The following is a 26,198-nucleotide window of genomic DNA, read 5'->3' as shown; positions in this document are numbered from 1 at the left end:
ACCGACGACATGTTGGGAAAGCTAACGAGTGACACGCTGGAATTTCGGCAACTGGACCGGTGACGTCACACACTGTGACGTAACAAGAATGGCGACCTAAGGTGGAAAAGCGCTATACAAGTATAACACCATATATATGTATATATATATATCACTTAAAATAATTTTACAAAACATTAAGAGGGGTTTTGATCTCAAATTATTATAACTCATACTAACATTTATCTTTTAAGAATTACTTGTCTTAAAAATAGAGGATCTCTTTAAGGAAAACAAGCAGAATATCGTATTGCCCCGAATATAAGACTGCCCTGATTATAAGACGACCCCCTCTTTTTCAAGACTCAAGTTAGAAAAAAGTCTATTTGAATCACACAATTATTATTTATACAGAAAATAATTACAGTACATCTGAAACAAATTATTATAACAATATATTTGAGAAAAAAAGCATGTTATTTTGTTATTCATTCAAATCTTAATATCTGAACATTTAAATATGTAAGTGCAATCACATTCGTAAATGAATGGCTTCTGCTTTTTGAAATGTAAATAAACCAATCTATTGTGATAAAACAACAAAATTGCAATAACTGCATTAACCATCAAAGTGAGGTCTAACTGTAACTGTAGTTTTAAAAGAAATCTGAATAAGGAAAGACATTGCAATAAAATAATGCAAACTGGTTAAACTTGAAAGTAGCTGAGATTTGTCATGACAGAACATCGCTTCTATCTGGCGCCATCTAGCGTCATGAATGGGTATAATGTCTAGACCGAGAATATAAGACGATCCCCTCTTTTTCAATCTTATTTCAATGTAAAAAACACTGTCTTATATTCGGGCCAATACAGTATATGGCATAAGAGATACATGACGCCTTCCCAACGTGTGCGTCATGCAACTGACTGAGCAAGATTGACGCTGACAAGCCCACGTCTGCACCACCAACTCTTGCAATCAGTCCTCCCGGAGAGTCCAAAACAAATGGCGGGACGTCCTGTCCCAACACAAAGAACACCGGAGAATGCCCGATATCCAACGATAACACAACTGACAAGACTGCAAGAGCCCCTTTAACGCTGAGGTGGCAAAATCCACAACTCTCATTGCCCTGGCAACAGTAACTTCCGAATTCTCTTGTCCAATCCACAAAAAGACAATAATCTAAACAACGCCCAAACACATCCCATGCCCACGGCCCGCCCAGCGAGAGCCTTCACAAGACTGAACACTAGAACTACCAAGGGTGTTCCAGTGACAACTAGTTAGTTTGTTATTTATTTAATTTCTTAAAATATACTCCACCGACTAATTAAACCAAGGGCGTAGGTTTGCATGGGGACGGTAGGGACATACGGTAACACTTCCAACTTTTCAGGATGCTCAAATTGTTTTTTTAAATGAGTTCAGTAATATAGGTAATTTAGATTGCCTTCCCATATATTGTAAGGACACAATTGATCCTACCATTATTAAGTGAATTAATTTCATTATGTTCAGACTTATATTTAACCCTTTTTCACTTGCTGAATTTGCTAGCCCATTTCCCCCCTCCAAACTCACGTTTGATTGGCTGATGACTTGACACCCCCCAAACATGCACACGCAGACCCGACGAAAATACAACATGTCACCAACATGCCGCCTCATCCGCACCCTTCAAAGAGGAGGGATATTAGAAGTTTTTTTTTTTTTCAGCCAGCAGCAGCCACTGTCAGTAATGTAAAAGGACGGCAATGTTATGGAGGTGGGGAACACTCCTTTAATTTCTGCTACTATAATTTTGCTACAACCTGCATCAGAGTTTGCATAACATTAAACTGTGTGAATTTGCCAACTTGCATAACTCGATCAGGAAGCTGCTTAGATAGAAGTGTCCTCCACTTTTGTATGTATTTTCTGCTGTTAACGTTAATTAAACTGTTAGGTGGTCTTAAAGCAACACTTGGTAACTTTTCAGTTTTGGTCGATTTTAGCGACACTGGTGGACAAAAGCGGTAGTTTTTTGAAGATTGCGTTTCCCATGAGGACCAGCGCATGAGTGCATAGTGTCTTCCTATGAGGGGCGTAACAGAAAATAATTGAGAAGCACTGGTTTAACTCAATACAGATATACACTCACCGGCTACTGTATTACGTACACCACGCTAGTAACGGGTTGGACCCCCTTTTGCCTTCAGAACTGCCTCAATTCTTCGTAGCATAGATTCAACAAGGTGCTGGAAGCATTCCTCAGAGAGTTTGGTCCATATTGACATGATGGCATCACATAGTTGGCGCAGATTTGTCGGCTGCACATCCATTATGCGAATCTCCCGTTCCACCACATCCCAAAGATGCTGTATTGGATTGAGATCTGGTGACTGTGGAGGCCATTTGAGTATAGTGAACTCATTGTCATATTCAAGAAACCAGTCTTATGATTTTAGCTTTATGACATGGCGCATTATCCTGCTGAAAGTAGCCATCAGAAGTTGGGTACATTGTGGTCATAAAGGGATGGACATGGTCAGCAACAATACTCAAGTGGCGTTCCAACCATGCTCAATTGGTACCAAGGGGCCCAAAGAGTGCCAAGAAAATAGTCCCCACACCATTGCACCACCACCACCACCAGCCTGAACCGTTGATACAAGGCAGGATGGATCCATGGTTTTATGTTGTTGATGCCAAATTCTGACCCTACCATCCGAGTGTCGCAGCAGAAATCGAGACTCATCAGACCAGGCAACGTTTTTCCAATCTTCTATTGTCCAATTTCGATGAGCTTGTGCAAATTGTAGCCTCAGTTTCCTGTTCTTAGCTGAAAGGAGTGGCACCCGGCGTGGTCTTCTGCTGCTGTAGCCCATCTGCCTCAAAGTTCGATGTACTGTGCGTTCAGAGATGCTCTTCTGCCTACCCAGGTTGTAACGGCTGGTTATTTGAGTCACTGTTGCCTTTCTATCAGCTCCAACCAGTCTGGCCATTCTCCTCTGACTTCTGGCATCAACAAGGCATTTCCGCCCACAGAACTGCCGCTCACTGGATATTTTTTCTTTTTCGGACCATTCTCTGTAAACTCTAGAGATGGTTGTGTGTGAAAATTCCAGGAGATCAGCAGTTTCTAAAATACTCAGACCAGCCCTTCTGGCACCAACAACCATGCCATGTTCAAAGTTACTCAAATCACATTTCTTCCCCATACAGATGCTCGGTTTGAACTGCAGGAGATTGTCTTAAACCATGTCTACATGCCTAAATGCACTGAGTTGCCGCCATGTGATTGGCTGATTAGAAATTAAGTGTTAAAGGGATCCTCTGTTTTTAAGACAAGTAATTCTTAAAAGATACATGTTAGTATGAGTTATAATAATTTGATATTAAAACCCCTCTTAAAGTTCTTGTTTTAATAAAATTTGTAAAATTATTTCAAGTGATAGGTCGCCATTCTTGTTACGTCGCAGTGCGTGACGTCACTGGTCCCGTTGCGGAAATCCCAGCGCGTCACTCGTTAGCTTTCCCAACATATCGTCAGTTCTACCCTTCCTATATGAACCAGATCTGAAAAGTGAAGAGCAGGACAGCACTGTCGGTCGTTCACAAGACGAGCTTCAGGGGAAAATGTGTGCAGCAAATACCTGATAAGACAAAACTGGTGATGCGAGAGAGTCCTGTTGGGAAGTCCGGTTGGGAGCGAGAGTGTATGCTGTCCGGTTTTATTAGCAGATATTCAAGGTAAGCATATTGCGTTTTCAAACTTATCCCAATATAATTATGTAGATTGTTAGCATCCAGAGCTGTCGTGTGCTTTACATACAGTACAGGCCAAAGAGCACACCTTGTGTAATCTATGTCTTGTACATTGTAATGCGTGGTAGCTAGGATACGTGTATAAAAAGTACCAAAAAGGGGAGAAGCTTCCACTTATACACATTTATTCACAAAAAATAATATTTCCACCTTGACCACTTTTCACTCGGGAGCTCAGCAGTACGCAAACACGCGTTCCCTGACGAACTCCCAACATTGTTGTAAGGTCCACGTCAGAGTCACTGTCGTCACTGTAGCGTGCTATAGTGCTTTAATTATTTAGTATGATTTGGGGAAAACTCCCACGAAGAATAGTCAACAAAAAAGATAGCAATAGTAATCCAAATCTGCGTTTTTTTACTCACTCGAAGATCCAGGAATTAGACCGATCCCATGGCAATGTCTTAGCCGCGATTAGGCCGTCGATTCCACAAAATAGACTGATCTGAAAAGCCGCTGTGGGACTGACGAATCAAAAAAATGGACAGATCCGAAACCAATATTGCAGACGCGGTGGGACCGTCGGATCCAGAAAATAAACGGATCCCTTACTTGACTGAGGATCCAGGAAAAATGTTCGGGCGCTAGTTGTAACGCGTGGTGGGTAGGATGCGTGCATACACGGACCAAAAAGGGGGAGAAGCTTCCACTTGTGCACATTTATTCAGTAAAAATAATAATTCCACCTTGACCACTCACTTCACTCCCCTTGTTTCCATTTGACTGGAAATTGCATCCAAAAGCAGCACATCGTGGCATTTTACTTTGCGAGTTTAGGCAGCATTAAGCAATTGTTGAACACGCAAGATACCAATGACGTCATCACTGCGAGCCCGCAAACCATGGCGCCAACTAACGGTCAAAATATGGACTAAATATGATAAAATGTTGCCATTGATTTAACATTTTATGTGTTTCTAACAACATATTTTAGTACAAGAGAACAATTGTGGTTTATTAGAGCCTACATGTATTTAGAGGATCACTTTAACGAGCAGTTGGACAGGTGTACCTAATAAAGTGGCCGGTGAGTGTATTTTGCAATAATCAGTTAGCCTATCAATTAATTAGGTTCATATTCATGAGAAATGTAGCCCTGACCCCCATTTACCCAATTTGTTTGGTCTTATCAAGGTCCCGTCCCCAGCAAAAAGTGTACATGCATGTTATGCTGGTATATCGTCCCTACCAATGTTGAGCCCAAACCTACACCCTTGAATTAAACCCACGCAAATTCAGAGATTAAGCCTTGTGTAAAAATTCGGAACTTCCCCTTTAAGTTTGGAGTAAAACGTGGGCAATCAGGTTGAAAAAAGCTTGGAAAACCACTGCTCCAAACACCTTTTTGCTGTTTATCCACTTGAAAATTTGGAGGTTTCCACACACTCCCCAAAATTACACTCCAGCGGGACAAACGGTCCCGCTTGTTGAGACAGCAACTGTCCAGCCTGCGATAGTTTCCGACCCTTTGCTAGCGTCGGCAGGGGGCCGGCTTTCCTCTTACGCTCAGAAAAGCAATCACGCCTTCAATCAGCCGGCGCCTTGAAGATCTGATTGACCGATTATCGCCAGCCATAGAAGCTAAGATTGTTCACCGGAGTCGTCTCTGCTTGATTGTGGGACCCCTACTAACCGTACCGCCTCCTTACAACCCCCTCTTTGCCCAGTCAATGAGATCCTGTAAGGCATTTTTCCAGTCCGGTGCTGACAATCAAATTGTCGAGCTTCCAAACCAATGGTTCAGCACCTCAATCAATTATAATATTTTTTTATTAAATGGCAACCGTTTCGATAGTTGATCAATTATATTGGGCTTTGCTATCCTAAAAAATGTCCAAATCCTTTTATAACAGTACTTCTCAAAAAGCGCGGCGCCCCCTGCAGAGCAATGCCGGGGTTGGTGCGTGTAACCTCGGGGAACATATTTTTGCCATATTAGAATAAAGTGTAATTGCACATCCACTCAGTGGATGGCAGCGGCGCTCTCATTTAGAGAGTGCGCAGCATTTTTGAACCAAACGAGCACACAGTAAAGAGCACTGGAGATATGAAGAGCTTAGACTAGGGTGACCAAACGTCCTCTTTTGCCCGGACAAGTCCTACTTTCATGTAGTATCCTCTTCGTCCGGGCGGGTTTTATAAATTCATAAAAATGTCCGGTTTTTATGATTTTTCACGGGACCAATTTGAAAAGAATCCCTCCGGCTGCTGGGTGGCAGCACCTGCCTGCGATGACATGGCTGCTAGTAGTAGGGAGGGAAGGAGTAGTTCTTCTTGTTTTTGTTGGCAGTTTACCCCTATCATGACATGAGGCATTACCGCCATCTACTGGGTTGACGATTTGGCCACAACGCCTGTTAAGTTTTTTACGATAAATACGTATATAATGGCAACTGCTTACTTATGTCGGAGCTTTGACTGTAAAACCCCGTTTGGTGTCGCATCGTTGCGCTGCCGATGATTGTAAACTTTTATAGCAAAGTTTGATTCTTGCCTCAGTTGGCTATCAGTAAGCTAAACCACGCTAGGTAGAGATGTCCCCAATCGAATCGGCAAAAAAATATCGGACATGCCTTTTTTTAATATATATATATTTTTTAATTAAATCGTTTTCTAATTGTATTTAACGTTACAGACATAATGTGTTACACTCTTCCAGAGTCTTTAGTTTAAGCTTAAGGTAGGGTTATCAAATTTATCGCGTTAACGGCGAGAATTAATATTTTTTACATTTATCACGTTACAATTTTTAACGCAATTAACGCATGCGCTGCACGACCCACTCATGCATTGTCGCGTTCAATCTATAATGGCACCGCTTTACCCATATAGTCTATAGAGCTAAAAGGCTGCGTAAAATGAGTAGAGTGAATTTTGGCAGCCTTTGTAGCCTTTTTTTAAATGGCTAAAGCCTTACAATCGCTCTCCCAACGAGTGGAATAATCGTGGGCAGCAATGTGGGGAAGAAAGATAGTAGTTGATCTTTTTCTTAACACCCTATGTTATTCACAACACAGAGAAGATATATCAATGGGTACCACGACGCACAGTCATGGTTGCATTTCCCATCATGCATTTGGGCAGAAGTTAAATGGCTACAGTATCATTTACTGAAAGCTCAACAAATACACTAGATGGCAATATTTAGTCACAATATACAAAGTCACATTTATTCTTTAAGAATTACAAGTCTTTCTATCCGTGGATCCCTCTCACAGAAAGAATGTTAATAATGTAAATGCCATCTTGAGGATGTATTGTCATAATAAACAAATACAGTACTTATGTTGAATGTATATATTTGTCCGAGTTTTATTCATTTTTTTCTTAATGCATTGCCAAAATGTATATGATCGGGAAAAATTATCGGGAATGATTGGAATTGAATCGGGAGCAAAAAAAAGCAATCGGATCGGGAAATATCGGGATCGGCAGATACTCAAACTAAAACGATCGGGATCGGATCGGGAGCAAAAAAACATGATCGGAACAACCCTAACGCTAGGTATTATGGGAAACGTAGTTTTGAACTGCTTCGTTTGGAAACATGCTGGTTGAATAGTTTGTCAGTTAATTTCGGTTATTGTTTGTGTGCAATCTAAAACATTGAATGAGAATATCAATTGAATGGGAATAACAATTTGTCAAGGACAATTGTTGTGATAATAATTTATAAAAATGTTTAGTTGGCACATAGCCTACTGTGTATATGTGTATTGAATGGACTACATTTCCATGGGTCTGCATTACAGTTCCCTCCATAATTATTGGCACCCCTGAAAACGATGTGTTTTTTAGCTTCTAATATATATTTTTTTAATTCAAATAATATGGGACCTTAATGGAAAAAAAAAAAGAAAAATCCAACCTTCAATACAAGTGCATTCATTCAGTGGGGAAAAAATCCCACATAAAGAAAAAAATTTTTGACATCAAATAATGTGTGTCACAATTATTAGCACCCCTGGTGTTAATACTTTGTACAACCCCCTTTTGCCAACAAAACAAGGTCTGGGGACTGAGATGGCCATGGGAGAAGCTTGATTTTGTGTCTGGTGCAGAGGTTGCGCTAGACTTGTTCGTTGTCTGTCATTTTGACTGACAGGGTCATAAAAATCCGGGCATAATCTATTTTTACCCGTCACTTAAATTTTTAAGATGACTATATCTTAATGCAGTCACTATATGTATATACACAATAATACAATAATACTTTATAATATAAAGTAACTAACATTAGTGCAGTCATAGATTACAGTAAGCAGGCCAGTGCTGTGTTTCCATATATATTTTTATTATATTATGTATATACAGGATATATATATATATATATATATTCCCCCCCCCCCCAAGTTGGACCTTCCATGATCCTAATACATTTAATAATAGTAAAATATTATATAATTCCATTTCATATATATATATATATATATATATATATATATATATATATATATATATATATATTAGGGCTGTCAAACGATTCAAATTTTTAATCGAGTTAATTACAGCTTAAAAATTAATTAATCGTAATTAATCGCAATTAATCGCAATTCAAACCACCTATAAAATATGCCATATTTTTCTGTAAATCATATATATATTCTGTAAAATAAATTGTTGGAATGGAAAGATAAGACACAAGATGGATATATACATTCAACATACGGTCCATAAGGACTGTAGTGGGCATTTCACTCTACTGTCATTTAAATCTGTCTATGCTGTCCTCACTCCGAAGCGTCTACTTTTTCCAAAGCTAGACAGCTAGTGAACGACGCCTTAATAATCAGACTTCTTCCTTTTTCATCTGATTTATTAATAAAATAGCCTCAAACCATTGTCCTCTTTAGACCGTCGTAAAACTACAAAAAAAAAGTACACAAGCATTGCATTAGCAACAACGTTAGCTTAGCACGCGATACAGGTTCACTAAACATAAACAAAAAGCGTCTCATACAAAAAATAGAACATTTCGCTTGCTAACATAATATGTACATTCTTTACAACAACCATACTTACGGACAAATCTTGTCCAAGGATCATATAAGCACAACATTACAACGTAGGCGTCAGCCCGAGACGTCGTGCAGCCATATTGAACTGGCAAGGAAAGAATAAACCATGTCGCAAAGCGACCACAAGAGTTCGCTGTTAGACAGCACAAAAAGCCTTGCTGTAAAACTTACCAAAAGGCAGAATACTGTCTGAGCGGGACATGTCCGTTAATTCCTTCAAATATTTTAACGTGATTAATTAAAAAAATTAATTTAAGGCGTTAAGGCGATCATTTTGACAGCCCTAATATATATATCTATATATCTATATATATATATATATATATATATATATATTTTAAATTTATTATTATTATTAAATAAAAATGCGCGTTGATACGACGCACATAAAGGCAACTTCCAATTTTTAAAAAAATCGTTAGAAAGTTGTATGGACTTACAATCCGCTAGCTTGTTGTTTCCGGTTGTCTTCCGAAATACACCTGGGTGACGGCGCGTCAAGTGTTCATTCATAGCCGACGTGCTACCGTGGTATGCGAGCTCAGCTTAGCAAAAAGAGTACACACAGTGGTGGCACCCTCCATATTTTCCTTGAAATAATGTCAGGCTCTGGCTAGTCTGGTCCGCTTTTTTGGCTTTATGCCGCTTTCACCGTGTTACCAATTCTGCCCTTCTTGGTAATTGGCGGCGTTTTCAACTGCTCGCCGCAGTGAGGAGTGAACCGGCGATTCACTTGATTCGTTGTCATTCTTCACTGCATCAGTCCCTCTTTTTTCACCTCTTTTATCAACACCTTCGTCGTTTTGGGGCTTTTTGAAGAAACTTCGGACACTCAGTTGCCTTGACATTTTTCAGAGTAAGGCCAACGACGTCATGCATCAAGAGAGACAATAGCTAATTAATATGCTCACTCGCCACCCTGTGGTCTGGGGTGTGAATTGCAACCTGTCAACGTGACGGATGGACTTCAGTTTTTTCCGTCACCGTTGTAAAAAAACGGTCAACGACGGAAAATATTCGGTTAACGCGACCCCTGGTCTGGTGAACCATTTTTGTGTGGATTTGGCCATATGTTTAGGGTCATTGTCTTGCTGAAAGAACCAGTGACGACCCATCTTCAGCTTTCGGGCAGAGGGCAACAGATTTTGATTTAAAATGTCCTGGTATTTCAAAGCATTCATGATGCCATGCACCCTAACAAGGTTCCCAGGGCATTTGGAAGCGAAACAGCCCCACAGCATCACTGACCCACGCCCATACTTCACAGTGGGTATGAGGTGCTTTTCAGCATGCGCATCTTTCGTGGCATGCCAGACCCACTTAGAGTGTTTGTCGCCAAAAAGCTCAATCTTGGTCTCATCTGACCAAAGCACACGGTCCCAGTTGAAGCCTAGGACCGTGTGTATTTTTGTGTGAGAATTTTTGAAAGTCCGTGCTGCCCAACGACAGCCCCAAAACATCACTGCTCTAGAGGAGATCTGCATGGAGGAATGGGCCAAAATACCAGTGTGTGAAAAGCTTGTGAAGAGTTACAGAAAACGTTTGGCCTCCGTTGTTGCCAACAAAGGGTACATAACAAAGTATTGAGATGAACTTTTGGTATTGACCAAATACTTATTTTCCACCATGATTTGCAAATAAATTCTTTAAAAATCAAACAATGTGATTTTCAGGTTTTTTTTCCACATTCTGTCTCTAATGGTTGAGGTTTACCCATGTTGACAATTACAGGCCTTTCTAACATTTTCAAGTGGGAGAACTTGCACAATTAGTGGTTGACTAAATACTTATTTGCCCCACGGTATATGATATAAAAATACATTACAATATACATTACATACAATTTCTTGGGAATCCAAGGAGGAGAACTAACCGATTGGCAACAGGATTGAATGGCTGAAATTTTGCAAGGGCGTCCATGTGACGGGCCCCGGGCTAAGCTCAGGCATGTCGCCCCGCGCACGGGGGATCATGGGGGGCGGATTATTAGATTACAAGTGATCCCCTTTTCTCAATGCTATGCTCAGAAGCACATAAACGGGTGGTATTGGTGGTTTTCGCAAGTATTTCGGGGGGGACTCCCTGAAAACTCACTTAGCAGCGAGGCCTGGAAAAGACCCAGAAAATTGAGAGTACTGAAGGCTTGCATAAAAAGACTTTGGTCTCAATTTCTTGTTTAGGTCTTGGTTTTACTTATGTTTCAGTCATGGTCTTGTTTCATCTTGGTGTTGTTTCGGTCTTAGTCTTGATCTGAGTCTCGTTTTGGTCTTGGTCTTGTTTCATCTTGTGTGGGTTTTGGACTCGGTCGAGGTGATATTTATGTCTTGGTCTTGGCTTTGGTCTTGATTTTCGACTTTGACTTGTTTCTTGTTGTCTCAATCGTGGTGTTGTTGCGGTCTTGGTCTTAGTCTTCTTTTGGACTGTCTTGGTCTTGTTTCATCTTGTTTCATCTGTGGGTTTTGGACTTGTTTCGGTCTTGGTCTTGTTTTATCTCAGTCTAGGTGATGTTTCGGTTGAAGTATTTTTTTGTTGTTGTCGTGGTCTTGATTTTGGTATCCTTTTGGTCTTTTTGTTGTTTCAGTCTCGGTCATGGTATTGTTGCAGTTCTGGTCTAAGTCTTGTTTTGGTCTCGGTTTTAGGTATGTTCATAGGCGGGGTTTGACTTTTTTTTGGGGGGGGGGGGGCACACACAACATGTTGATGACCCCAAAACGCAGTGTTAGCAACAAAATTAACTTACAAAAATATTTAAAATAATAAGTTGACAATGAGCGTTTTTTTTTTCTTGAGGGGAATTCTAAATCAGGCTGCTAAGGCAATACTTTTCTATTGAATTTGGTATGCCCGCCGGTGACGTGCCAATGTAGTTACCCCAGTCAAAAATGGTATCCCCTGGGCGGAGCCATATGGAGGTAGATTTTAATCTTTATTATTCAACCAAAAAAAGTCGCTTTAATCAAATGTTTGAATGCAAAAATAAATTTTTAACTCAAAAAACTCAACAACAACAAAAAAATACATGTGACAGCTGTTTTTATTTGATTTTTGTTGTTGTTGTTGTTTTTTTGATTGAAGTAATGTTGATTTGTGTTTAGGCCACATTTCGGCTAGGACATTTTCCCTTTATTATTCAATCAAAAAATAAGCTGCTTCTAAAAAAATATAGATTTTCAAAAAGAAAAATCACTTCCATTAAAAAAAAGTAGGGCTGTCAAAATTATCGCGTTAACGGGCGGTATCACTTTAAAATATTTGACGCAAGTAACGCACATGCCCCACTCAAACAGATTAAAATGACAGTACAGTGTAATCTCCGCTTGTTACTTGTTTTTTTGGTGTTTGGCGCCCTCTGCTGGTGCTTGGGTCCAATTGATTTTATGGGTTAGTACCATGAGTGAGCATGGTTTAAAAATTGACATCAACAATGGCGAGCTACTAGTTTATTTTTTTGATTGAAAATTTTACAAATTTTAATAAAACGAAAACATTAAGAGGGGTTTTAATATAAAATTTCTATAACTTGTACTAACATTTATCTTTTAAGAACTACATGTCTTTCTATCCATGGATCGCTTTAACAGAATGTTAATAATGTTAATGCCATCTTGTTGATTTATTGTTATGATAAACAAATACAGTACTTGTGTACCGTATGTTGAATGTATATATCAGTCTTGTGTCTTATCTTTCCATTCCAACAATAATTGACAGAAAAATATGGCATATTTTATAGATGGTTGGAATTGCGATTAATTACGATTAATTAATTTTTAAGCTGTAATTAACTCGATTAAATGAATTGAATTTTTCAAAAAGGCATTTCCTATTAGATTTTTTTAATGTAGAGCATTGAAATTTAAGGAGTCAATACCTTGTGCAAAACTTCTCCAAAAAGTCTCTTGAACCCATATCCAACAGGATATCGGGTATTTTGGATCGAATGTGAAATTTTTATCAATTAACAGGGTGTACATTTGAGACCTTGTCACAGAGTGAGTTAGTTGGATCATCTTCAAAATTGGTGGGACTATTCAGGAGACATAGGAGATCTAAAATTTTCAAAATGTTGCGTTTTCATTCATGGGTCTGACCTGGGCGAGGTGCCAAAGTCGGCCATTTTTTTCGGCAAAATGACAAATTCAGTAAATGAATAATAGCTCCTTAACACAGCTTTCAATCTTTTTCATATCTGGCATGTATGTGCGGGATCCCACCCTTAACACGAGTGCATTGAAATATTACCCATTAGGCCTAGCGCCCCCTAGTGGGAACAGGAAATGCCTTTTTTTTTTTTTTTTACGAAACAGGCTCCTGCTCCAAGGAAAAAAAATCTATTCACCTCAAACCTGCATCAGGGGAGCCTTAAGACATGTGTTCAGGTGCCTGATGAAAAATACTGCGGTTTGGTTGAAGCAGAAGGGTCCAACAGGAGAAGTGAAAATGACTGAAGCCATTTCGTCTCACCACAAGTTTTGAACAATCATAACTTGGAAGATCTACAACATATCTGCGCCAAACATCTCATGCTTGTTGAGTCATACTCTGAAGGGTCCTGTAGGGGTCATTTGCATCAACCCTACAGCGCCAACTAGTGGCAATAGAAAGTCACTCATTTTTCCAATACATGTCCAATTCTTTTCAGGTTGGTCATTGTAGTTTCAGGACCTTTTGAAATACTTATTTTACGGCCCATGTTCACATGTGTCTGTCTGTTGCCGTGGCGACCCTTTGTTCGCCATTAAATGGAAATATTTTTTTTCAGAGACTCAGGCAGCTTATAGAGCCACATAATTTGGCACACTTGGTCGAATTGGCCCAGTTAGAAGATTCATTTTGATTTTGAATAAGGGCTTGGCTGCACAGCTCAGTAGTACCTCCTTTTTTGTAGTACTCTCTCCAATAGGGGTTTTTATCTCTTAGGTGTGTGAATGTAAAGAGGCGAATTTAGAGCATGTTAGGTTCTAATGAGATGATTAGAGAGGACGATCTGCCACCACCCTGACCTGCACACTGTCCGAGTTGCGTGACATACGAGTTGCGCTAGATTGCGAGGGCCCGTTCAGTCCTGCTTGCAGGCCTAGTTTTGGTCTTGGTCTTTCTTCAGACTCTGTCTTGGTTTCATTCGTTTCATCTCCGTCTTGGCTTTGGTCTCGTTTTGGTCAGGGTTTCGGATTTGGTCTCGGTTTTAGTGATGTTTCAGTCATGGCCTTGTTTCATCTCGCTCTAAGAGTTGTTTTGGTCTTTGTTTTGGTCTATGTCTTGTTTTATTTTTTAATTTTTTTGTCATGGTCCGTCTTTTGTTTCTGTCTTGGTTTTGTTTCAATCTTGGTCATGGTATTGTTGCAGTCTCGGTCCTTGTCTTATTTTAGTCCTGGTCTTTTTTTAGACTCGGTTTTGGCCTCGTATCATCTCAGTCTTGGCTTTGGTCTTGTTTGAGACAGCGCCTGGGATTTGGACTTGTGTCGGTCTTGGTTTTGGTTATGTTTTGGTCCAAGTCTTATCTTATCTCTATCTAGGTGTTGTCTTGGTCCAAGACTTGTTTTGGTATTGGTCATTCTTCAGACTGTGTCTTGGTCTCGTTTCAACTCGGTCTTGGCTTTGGTCTTGTTTTGGTCAGGGCCTGGATTTTGGTGTTGTTTCGATTATGTTTCGGTCATGATCTCAGTCTTGGTGTTGTTTCAGTCTTTGTCTTGGTCTATTTTTGTTTTGGTTATGTTTCGGTCGTGGTCTTGTTACATCTCGGACGTGGTTTTGTTTTGTCTTCGTCTTGATCTATTTTCTGTCTTGGTCTGAGTCGTCTTGTTTCAGTGTCAGATGGGGTATTGTTGCGGTCTCGGTCTTAGTCTTGTTTTGGTCTCTCTTCAGACTCTTCAGGCGTCTTGGTTTTGTTTCATCCCGTTCTGGGCTTTGTGTCATTTAGGCGATTTTGGTCTTGTTTCGGTCATGTTTTTGTTTTTTTGCAGTCTTGGACTTATTTCGGTTATGGCGTTGTTTCGTCTTGGTTCTGTTTCAGCTTCTGTCATTGTTTTATTTCAGTCTTGGTCTTGGAATTGACTCCTAAAATAATTGAGCTTAACTTAATCTACGCGGTTCCTGATTTCTTAGTTATGGTCTTGATCAAACACTACTTGAAAGCTAAAACATGCACCACACAAGTGGCCAGTGATGCCTTTGTAGAGGGTGAAATTAGCGCACAAATGTCTCAAACATGGTCAAAATCTCTTTTGGGAGAGGTCCTAAAACAACCCCACAAAACTCCATCAGCAGCACCGTGAGAAAAATGAGACCCTAGACAACAGTTTCAAGGCTTAAAGGGTCCAAATTTGGGGTGCCACTCACTAAAGAAATCTCCCTTTAACATTAGCCGCCTCTGACAATAATGGCAAATGACTTAAAGTTAACATATTTATAATATATATATATATATATGTCATTTTAGCCCCTAATACTCAGTGCCGTTGCTTGGGTCTCTTGGCGCTCCGAGTACAGAATTCCCAGGGCCCCCATCCTACCTGTGCACACCACAAAATGTTGTTTTATTTGCACACCTAAATGCACATCAAAAGAAAAATAAAGTTGTCTGACAATATATACATAACATTATGAATACAAAATATTTAACAGTATGAATAAATAGCGTCAAATAAATTAACAAAATAAACTTACACTCTTAATTACGCACTTAAGCCCCACAATGGGGGTTTGCTACTGCGGTGTCATTTTGAATGGCCAATTCTTGCTATTTCTGGAGAGTACATCGGGGGGGCCCTTTTTTTTGCCAGGGCCTCAAGCAACCGCCTGGCTTGGCTGTGCTCTAGCCCCGCCTCTGTCAATAGTGGTTTTACCAATCAACACGAAACTCGGTGCTCATGCTAATATTAACAGGACACATGAAAAAGTCTCAAGAACCCATATTTGAAACTGAACGAGATGTTAGACCTTCACTCAGACACTTTTGCTATGTTTGTGATGCGTTTAAAGTCGCGTGATTTTTGCATTACAAATCAAAACATTGTACTCTACCTTTTGCCGCTTTGTCTTCTCGTTCCGACATCCATCTTTTTTGTTTTTGTGTGCCGTTGTCCTTTTGGGGGTGTTAGTGCCTTTCCAGGAGTGTAATGGGATTCTTGTTACTTTCGGTTATCTAGCTTTATGAAGAACGTACATCACTCATACAGCTAGATAACCAAAGATAACAATCAACCCCGAAGGCTCCACCCATCCTCCTGCGGCGACTAGCCCCAACTGAGCAGTCGCCGTCCTGCCAGAGGACACAAGCTTCTTCAGTACAAACACCAGGCAAACACAGAAAAACATTTTACGTAAGTCTCAATCGCATTACGGGAACCTGAGAAAATCCCAAATACCGAGTTGGTGGTGTCATCGGCGACCTCGGCCAATCAGAAAGCCCAGAAGATCCCAGTTAACTATGAGATACAAATTTGGTTCATGACGATTTGTGTTGAACCGATACCATTTTTTGGTTCCCTATACTGATTTCAACTGTGGTATCGGCCAAGGCCGAACTGTACCGATACGTTTTTTGAATAAATATACAATTTTAAGTTACCGCATGCTCACTTGAATAAAAAGTCATTGCTATCATGGCTTGGTCAGACACTGAATTACTCATTGTCTGTCTTTGATGGTGTTAGACGTCCAATACATTTAAAGTGAAAGGGTTGGCAGAGAATGAACGAATGGCTTGGACATCGATTTGTGATAAACACGCTTGGACGTCTATCACCATCAATAGCACTAAAAGAGTTAAAAATCCTTATTACATTGTTATAATATGATTATTACATTGTTATTAATTAGTTAATATTGTGAAATTAATTAATTGAATTCAATTAACTTGCGTGACAGCTAGCTTGGAAGTTTAGCTCAATTGTCTGCATACTCCGCTGCCAGTCTCCTACTTTAAATGGATTGGACGTCAAGTAGTGATAAACTAATTGGTGGGAGGGTGCATCTATTCCAGAGGAAGAACAAATTAAAATTTTTAACTCATTGTCTGCCAATGACGACGATAGACGTTTAATCCATTTGAATTTGGGAGGGTTGGCAGAGAATGGATGAATGGATTGGACATGGACTTGTGATAAACTTATTTAAAGAGTTTTAATTTAGTTTTTACAGATGATTGGAGGTCTAAAATTTTCCATTTTGGATTTTTTATTTTTGTCGTATCGTGTTTTTTTTTTTTTTTTTTTTTTTTTTGAGTAACGATAGCGAGTTTAATAACAAAAAACTAAATCCTCCTTCAAGCCTGAATGGATCAGACACCTCCTAGTGATAAACACGCTTGGACGTGTATCACCGTCAATAGCAATAAAAGAGTTACAAATCCTTATTACATTGTTATAATATTATTACATTGTTATTAGCTAGTTAATATTGTGAACTTTATTAATTGAACTGAATTAGCTTGCTTGACAGTTAGCTTGGAGATTAAGCTCAATTGTCTACGTACTCCGCTGTCACATAAATCCGGATTATCAAACTAGTTCAAGTTAAAACTACTTAACTGAATTCTAGTTTATAAAGTTTACTAATGGCAAGTTCAGCCAAATTTTCTACCATTCAGTATCAAACAACCCCCCTAAATCCACAAATGTTCACATGAAAGAAGCTTTAAAATACTGTAAATCAGCGGTGGGTGTCAGGTGGCGCGTTTGTGCATCACCCACCAGGCAAACTCGCCAGGCGGTCGCTCTCTTCTAACACCGCCCCCAGCCTTTTAAACTTAGTTTTTTCACATTATTAGAGGTCTAAATAAATAGCATTGACTTTTTGGGGTTTTATTTTTGACGTATCATGTATTTTTCTGAGTAGTGATAGCGAGTGTAACATTTTAGTATCATAATAAACAGTAGTAAATAACAAAAACAAAATCCTCCCACCAACCTGAATGAATTAGACACCTCCTAGTGATAAACACGTTTGGACGCCTATCACCTGCAATGGCACTAAAAGAGCTAAAAATCCTTATTACATTGTTATAATATGATTATTACATTGTTATTAGCTAGTTAATATTGCGATATTCATTAATTGAACTGAATTAACCTGCGTGACAGTTAGCTTGGATATTAAGCTCAATTGTCTGCGTACTCCGCTGTCACAAAAGTCCAGATTACTCAAACTAGTTGAAGTTCAAACAACTTAACTGAATTCTAGTTTACTAAGTTTACTAACGGCAAGTTCAGCCAATTTTTCTGGCCTACGCTACATCCTGTTTTTCTGCGTTCAATGTCAAACAACCCCCCTACATCCACCAATTTTCACATGAAAGAAGCTTAAAAATAAATCAGCGGTGGGCGTCAGGTGGCGCGCGCGTACGTCACCCACCGGGCAAACTCGCCAGGCGGCCGCCATTTTCCAACATCGCCCCCCGCCTGCACCCAAATGTGTTTTTAAATGAAACCGAGCTGGACTACAAAAGAAAAGCGCTTTTCTTGATTCACATTATCTGATGCCAACGCTGACGTTGGCGCCAAAAGCCACAGGGGGCCGCACGGTAGAAAAATACACAAGCAGATGTAGACAATGTAACACACACACAGTGGGACACATGGAACAGGGGTGCGTCTAATTAAAGCCCACCACGGCCCCCATGCTTGAAAGGGAGATGAGGCGATATTTTTTAAAGGCGGTGGAATATTTGACAGTTCGTGTGGATGCCATGCTGTTAGCATAAATGCTAAGTGCTAACATGGGAAGATGAAAACTGGGCTCCTGCTAAAAGCTTTGAATAGCTTCTTTGGAGTGTCCTATTCGCCCATCTTAACATGTGAACTGCTAGCATGAGATCATGTACTGTATTTGATGATGTGCGAATAAACTGAAACTGAAATTGAAAACAAGCAGCTTGTTTGATAAATACAAAAAACACATTCAAAATTGAATAAAGGAGATATGAAACGATGAAATCATTGTCTGCTATTCACAGCCAACGATGGCTGCCAGCCTACACAGTCCAAATGGATTGGACGTCTAGCACCGTCAATGGCAGACAATGATTTAATCAGTGTCTGACTTAGCCATGACAGCAATTACTTTTTTTACAAACACTAATTTGTAATTGCACCCCCCCCCCCCCCCAAAAAAAGTTTGATGTGGGAGAGTGGCAGCGGAGTACGCAGACAATTGAGCAAGTTAATTGAATTTATTTAATGAAGTTTACGATATTAACTAGCTAATAACAAGGTAATAATCATATTATAACAATGCAATAAGGATTTTTAACTCTAGTGCTATTGATTGTGATAGACATCCAAACGTGTTTATCACTAGGATGTGTCTAATCCATTCAGGTTGGGAGGAGGAGTTATTTTTTGTTATCTACTAGCAGAGGAGTACGCAGACAATAGAGCTAAACATCCAAGCTAACCGTCACGCAAGTTAATTGAATTTAATTAATGAAGTTCACGATATTAACTAGCTAATAACTTAATAATAATAATTTATGGACCCCAGGAAGAATAGTCTCTATTTTGGTAGAGACTAATGTGGATCCTTAAATAAAGAAAGTAAAGAAAGAAATAACAATGTAATAATCATATTATAATAATGTATTAAGGATTTTAAACTCTTTTAGTGCTATTGATGGTGATTCCGTCCAAACGTGCATATCTCAAGTCGATGTCCAATCCATTCGTTCTCTGCCACCCCTCCCACTTCAAATGGATTGTTCGTCTAGCACCGTCAATGGCAGACAATCAGTTAAGCAGTGTCCGACCAAGCCATGATAGCAATTAATTTATATTCAAATGAGCAACAGTTATTTAAAACTATATTTTTTCGAAAAACGTGGTATCGGTACATTATCGGCAAAGGCCGATACCCCACAGCTCGGTGTCGTTGTATTTACCGTAGTTGTTCGAGTTTAATTCCAAGACATTTTTTTAGCCAAACATTCAATTTTCAGAAAAGTGCATAATTTTCATTCACAATTATCAACAATATAGGCCTATATATTTCAGTGTAGCTATTATTCATATTTTTCATGAAACATAATTTTCCCCTTCACATTCAGGTTGCAGTTTTCCAAATGTTGTCATGATAATATAATGATGATAGTGAATAAATTATGTATTTAAAAAGCATTACTGCTATTAGTCATTCACCTCTATTGATATGCTTCTCTTATAACATGCAACAATATTTATTACACATAAAAAAATTTACGACAAGTTCTTATGACAAGTTCATATTTTTTGACGTGAAATACAACTTTTAAATAGAGCCGAGCAATGCTAACGAATTTTTATCGCGATTAACTGTGTAAGATTATTTCCGTTCTGTATGATAATGAATTTAAAAATACTAATTAGCACACTCATTTTCACTTATTATTATTCACACTTATTTGAAATACGTTGCCATATTAATGAAATAATAATATATACTATAACTCAATGGCTGCCGTTGACAACAATTGCCAGATGGATGGGACGTCTATCGCCGTCAATGGCAGCCAGTGAGTTAACAATTTCCTATCTAGACTTTTCAATATCTATCCCCATCAATGGGAGATAATGTGTTAACGCACAGTTAAAATAATGAGCTATGTGAGATTAATTACGATTAAATCATTTTGTATCGTAATGACTTCAAAAGTTGCATTTATTACGTTCATTCTATATGTATTGCCATGTTAATGAAATATTGCATTGAGTTGATATTGAATTGATATATGAGTTAACTCTGAGTTAACTCATCTAGTAAGTGACAATTAAAAAAAGTCTTAAAACCATCATTAAAATGATTCATTTTTGTTGTTAATAAATATTTGTATATTTTCTTATGAATAGATAATTTATAGATAAATAAAATGGTAATAATAACAAAACTAATGCAATTAAAATGAATAAAAACTGAAATGCACTCTGGCTACCAATAACGCTTATAATATTTATATCATTGCGTGCCATTGACAATGATAGACGTCCAATTCATTTCAATTGGGAGGGCTATTCGTTGTCAGCCTCCCCCAGTCAAAGTGGATTGGACGTCTAGCGCCGTCAATGGCAGCCAATTGTTAAATAAGTGCTCTAAAATGAGTTCAATTAATATATGATTATGTTAACACTTTTGATTTTTTTTAAACGTGTAAAACACTATTTAAAAAGATTTCAAAACACTTTTCGTGCTAATTTCCATAACTTGGCCAATGTTAAGTTTTACAGTATATATTAATATTATATTAAATCTATACGTGTATTATTATCGAAACGTGTTGGACGTTTAAATGATTAATACGTATTTTTCAAGGGGGAATATATTGGTTTTGTTATGTAATATATTTATTAAACTATTGTTTTGTTACAGTATTGTTAAATAATATTGTTACATGTAAAATATGAATTTCCACCCTCTTGGCTCCAGTTTGACGTCACAACATAAAAAGACTCAAGGTTTTACTCATTCAATCCATTGTCCTAATGCTTAAATTTATTTATCATCCAAACGAGAATTACTTTTAAAACCACACCTTTTAAACGATTAATACACATTTTTTCACAAGTGAATTTCTATTCCCAGCATCCAATAATCATAGAAAAACAGATTTGGTGTGTGTAGTTAATTACCTACAAAGCGCATGCACGTTTCGTCAGGCCTTTGCGCGTGTGTGTGCGTGCGTGAACGCCTGCAAAGAAAAAAAAAATACAAAAACATTTTAATTCCGTTAACCCGACGTGGTTTTGAACATATTCAGAACACACACAATGTCATTTAAATTTACACACACAATTAATAATTTCATTCTTTTATATTAAGAAAAAAACACTGAAATATAACAAAATTTACGCACAAAACTTTTAGGCCAATGTGCGCGATACTCCTCGCCATCACGCGTTTTTACATAATCCCCTTAAAAAATCTTCAAATTCAAACGCACGCGCACACGCACGCCATTTCCCCCCTTCCTTGTGACGCCTCTGAACATGCACTTTTTTTTGTATATGTGTGCGTGTCTTATTATTAACGCGCGTGCACTGCGGCTGCTGCTGCCATAATCCTCATCATCTCGACGTGACTCACGTGGCCGCGCACGGCTTCAACGTGCATGACCCAAAAAAGAAAAAAAAAAGTCACCAAATGATGCTGCTGATGGAAAAACCGTCAAATCGCGAGCACGTGCACGTAGCAGCACCACGTGAGCTATAGCGCTGAATAATCTTGGAATCAATTCAAACGACAGACGGCTATGGACGTCCAATATATTTGAAGTGGGAGGGTTGCAACGTTCATTAGTTGCCATCCCTTCAACTTTGAATGGATTGGACGTTTACTAGTGATAAACTCATTTCAATTCACAGCAGAAGAATGAAAACAGCCATATGATTGGACGTCTATCGTCGTCAATGGCACTGAAAGAGTTCATAATCATAATGATTTTAATAATAATGATGCTACTCACGCCGGAACCGGAACCATCCGAGCGCGCGAGCGAGGCGGCCTGCTGGCGAGTGAGCGCCGAGTGAGCCGGCGGAGGCTGACGCGCGCGCTATTGACGTGCGTGCGCGTGCGTGACGCGTCCATCCACTCACGCTCGTCGTCCAATGGCAGTTGAGGACCCTTTATTTCCCGTCAAGTTGTCTCAACCTCCCCTCACATAAAAAATCATGACCCCCCCTCCCTTGCAGTTCCCTCCCTGGCGGCTCTCCATCCACGCGCGTCACACGCACTATGAAGGACGCGGCTGCTCCAAGAACATATATACCACATGGACAAAGACACGCCCGTTTTATGACGTCACTGAGGTTACTTCCGGGTACCCCCTTTGCTCTCTCCCTCCCAACATGACGCAGCTCTCAGCAGAATATGAAACAGTACATACAATGAACCTTCGTTTTTTACGGTTAATGGGGACGAGAACCCGCTGGATAGGTGAAAAACCGCGAAGTAGCGTCCTCCCCCCAAAATTTTTTTTAATTGAACAACTTTTGGCCTAAAATACAGAATATTTTTTTAGATGGGTGCAAGAGCAGAGACTGCTTTTTTAGTCTTGTCTGTGTTTTCCGCCAAATACATCATTTTTAAAATATATATATTAGGGCTGTCAAAATTATCGCGTTAACGGGCGGTAATTAATTTTTTAAATTAATCACGTTAAAATATTTGACGCAATTAACACCCATGCCCTGCTCAAACAGATTAAAGTGACAGTACAGTGAAATGCCCACATGTTAATTGTGTTTTATGGAGTTTTGCCACCCTCTGCTGGCGCTTGGGTGCGACTGATTTTATGGGCTTCAGCACCCATGAGCATTGTGTAATTATTGACATCAACAATGGCGGGCTACTAGTTTATTTTTTGATTGAAAATGTTACAAATTTTATTAAAATGAAAACATTATGAGGAGTTTTAATACAAAATTTCTATAACTTGTACTAACATTTATCTTTTAAGAACTACAAGTTTTTCTATCCATGGATCACTGTAACAGAATGTTAATAATGTTAATGCCATCTTGTTGATTTATTGTTAAAATAAACAAATACAGTACTTATGTACCGTATGTTGAAAGTAGGGCTGCAGCTATCGATTATTTTAGTAGTCGATTAATCGATGAACTAGTTAGCTCGAATAATCGAGTAATCGGATAAGGAACATAAAATTTTAAAATACCTGAGCTGAGCCTCAAACGGTATAAAAATATTAAAAAATGAGGGTCATGTACAACAAAAGAACAGTTGGCTAACTTCCATAGCAAAAGTCTGCTAGCTTAAATGCTATAAAAACGCTAACTTTTTGTTTTTACAATGCTCTTAACAAATGGTTCAGACACATATTCCCACAAAAAACGGCTACATATACTTTACGAATGCATTAAAAAAACATTAGCTCAAACAAAAATTTAGCTAATGTTGGTCTTAACAGGGAGCAGCTGGATTCAGCCACGTGAAATGAGGCAGACTAGAGAGCAGTGTATCCACCCAATCAATTAATCGTTGCAGCACTAGTTGAAAGTATATATCCATCTTGTGTCTTATCTTTCCATTCCAACAATAATTTACAGAAAGATATGGCATATTTTATAGATGGTTTGAATTGCGATTAATTGAGATTAATTAATTTTTAAGCTGTAATTTACTCGATTAAAAATTTTAATCGTTTGACAGCCCTAATTTATTTTATTATTTTATTTTTTGTGTGTTTTTGTGTGTTCAATGTATCTATTCAGGTTTTGCATATGAAAGTGATACATATAAGACATGTTTATCACTTTTTTCCCATAAGTACATGTACAGTGGTATGAAAAAGTAACTGGACATTTCTGCAGAAAATCACCAGTCAAATGTGATCTGATCTTTGTCAAAATCCCACAGATGAAAAATCAGTGCCTGCTTTAGGGTATATATTTTAATGAGGATAGCATGCAAACAATGACAAAAGGGGGAAATATAAGCGAGTGAACCCTTAACCCTTAAATACCTGAAACATGAGCAATTATCAGAGAATCCAATAATTTGAAATATAAGGTCCTAATGAAACCTTTTTTCAAATGTGTAAAAAGAAAAGTCAAAATGAATATGTGTAATAAGCGCTCCAATATCTATAACCCTAGCTAAATCCTGTTTTTTTTTCTCATGCATCCATCTTTTTTTTTCAAAAAGAAATGTCAAAATTCTGAATTAGTTTCCAAATCATGAAATTTTAGGTGTATCAAATGTGATACATTTGGCAATAAAGGGTTAAAGAGCAATTGAAACCAATTTATACAAAACTATTTAAGTCAGGTGTGTGCCCAATCACTGATGAGTGGTGTAAAGCTGCCCTGCCCACTATAAAACACACACCTGGATCATGGCTCGTTCAAACGAGCTGTCTGAAGACCTGCGATCAAGGATTGTTGATTTATATAAAGCTGGGAAAGGATAAAAAAACATATCGAAAAGTCTAAAAGAAAAAAATTATAAGGAGATAAATAAGTGCAGTGGTATGCAAAAGTATCTGAACCTTTTGGAATTTCTCAAATTTCTGCAGAAAATCAAATGTGATCTGATCTTCGTAAAATCACACAGATGAAAAAACAGTGTCTGCTTTAACTAAAACCACCCAACCATTTATAGGTTTTCATATTTTAATGAGGATAGCATGCAAACAATGACAAAAGGGGGAAAAATAAGCGAGCGAACCCTCTGCCTAAGGAGACTTAAAGAGCAATTGAAACCAATTTTTACCAAACAATTTAAGTCAGGTGTGTGCCCAATCGCTGATGAGTGGTGTAAAGCTGCCCTATCCACTATAAAACACACACCTGGTAAGAATTGTCTTGTTGAGAAGCATTGTCTGATGTGCATCATGGCTCGGTCAAAAGAGCTGTCCGAAGACCTGTGGTCAAGAATTGTTGATTTGTATAAAGCTGGGAAAGGATACAAAACCATCTCTAAAAGTCTTTTTAAAAAATTTAAAAAAATTATAAGGAAATAAATAAGTACAGTGGTATAAAAGTATCGGAACCTTTTGGAATTTCTCAAATTTCTGCAGAAAATCACCAATCAAATGTGATCTGATCTTTGTCAAAATCACACGGATGTAAAAACAGTGCCTGCTGTAACTAAAACCACCCAAACATTTATAGGTTTTCATATTTTAATGAGGATAGCACGCAAACAATGACAAAAGGGGGGGAAATAAATGAGTGAACTCTCTGCCTAAGGAGACTTAAAGAGCAACTGATACCAATTTTTACCAAACAATTTAAGTCAGGTGTGTGCCCAATTACTGATGAGTGGTGTAAAGCTGCCCTACCCACTATAAAACACACACCTGGTAAGAATTGTCTTGTTGAGAAGTATTGTCTGATGTGCATCATGGCTTGGTCAAAAGAGCTGTCCGAGGACCTGCGATCAAGAATTGTTGATTTGTATAAAGCTGGGAAAGGATACAAAACCATCTCTAAAAGTCTAAAAAATATATATTTATATGTAAGGAAATAAATAAGTACAGTGGTATAAAAGTATCTGAACCTTTTGGAATTTCGCACATTTCTGCAGAAAATCACCAATCAAATGTGATCTGATCTTTGTCAAAATCACACAGATGAAAAAACAGTGCCTGCTTTAACTAAAACCAACCCAAACATTTATGTTTTCATATTTTAATGAGGATTGCATGCAAAAAATGACAAAAGGAGGAAAAATAGAGATTATAAGAAAAGCATTTTGAGTCGCTACTCACACCAGCTGTGATAAGACATAACACTTTTGCCACACACATAGCCACAACAAAATGTTCCCACAACGAATAGATGCTAGAATGTCAGGGACAATGACAAAGCCATAACCTTGTACGCCCTGAAACTCAGACCACTAATTTTGTGCACGAGACTGCTGTTTGATCAACAACCGCAATGGAGCTGCTTGACTGG

The 26,198-nt window shown here is 38.6% G+C and overlaps 1 long non-coding RNA gene across 3 annotated transcripts in view; it reads right to left on the bottom strand.

Moving 5' to 3' along the window:
• LOC130915056 (uncharacterized) overlaps positions 1–22,439 on the bottom strand; it is a 54,986-nt gene extending 32,547 nt beyond the window's left edge. The window contains exons 1-3 of one of the 3 annotated variants that reach the window (XR_009063048.1): positions 22,241–22,439; positions 21,408–21,466; positions 15,835–16,072 (exon numbers count right to left, since the gene is read on the bottom strand). This is a non-coding gene — a long non-coding RNA (uncharacterized LOC130915056). Of the gene's footprint in view, positions 1–15,834; positions 18,870–21,407; positions 21,467–22,240 lie in introns of those variants that run through there. The other 2 variants (XR_009063049.1, XR_009063047.1) reach the window with 2 other exon arrangements.
• Between the last annotated feature and the right edge of the window lie 3,759 nt (positions 22,440–26,198).

Source organism: Corythoichthys intestinalis, chromosome 4 (assembly GCF_030265065.1).
Source record: "Corythoichthys intestinalis isolate RoL2023-P3 chromosome 4, ASM3026506v1, whole genome shotgun sequence".
Lineage (NCBI taxonomy): Eukaryota > Metazoa > Chordata > Actinopteri > Syngnathiformes > Syngnathidae > Corythoichthys > Corythoichthys intestinalis.
This window is presented reverse-complemented; position numbering and strand designations above follow the sequence as displayed.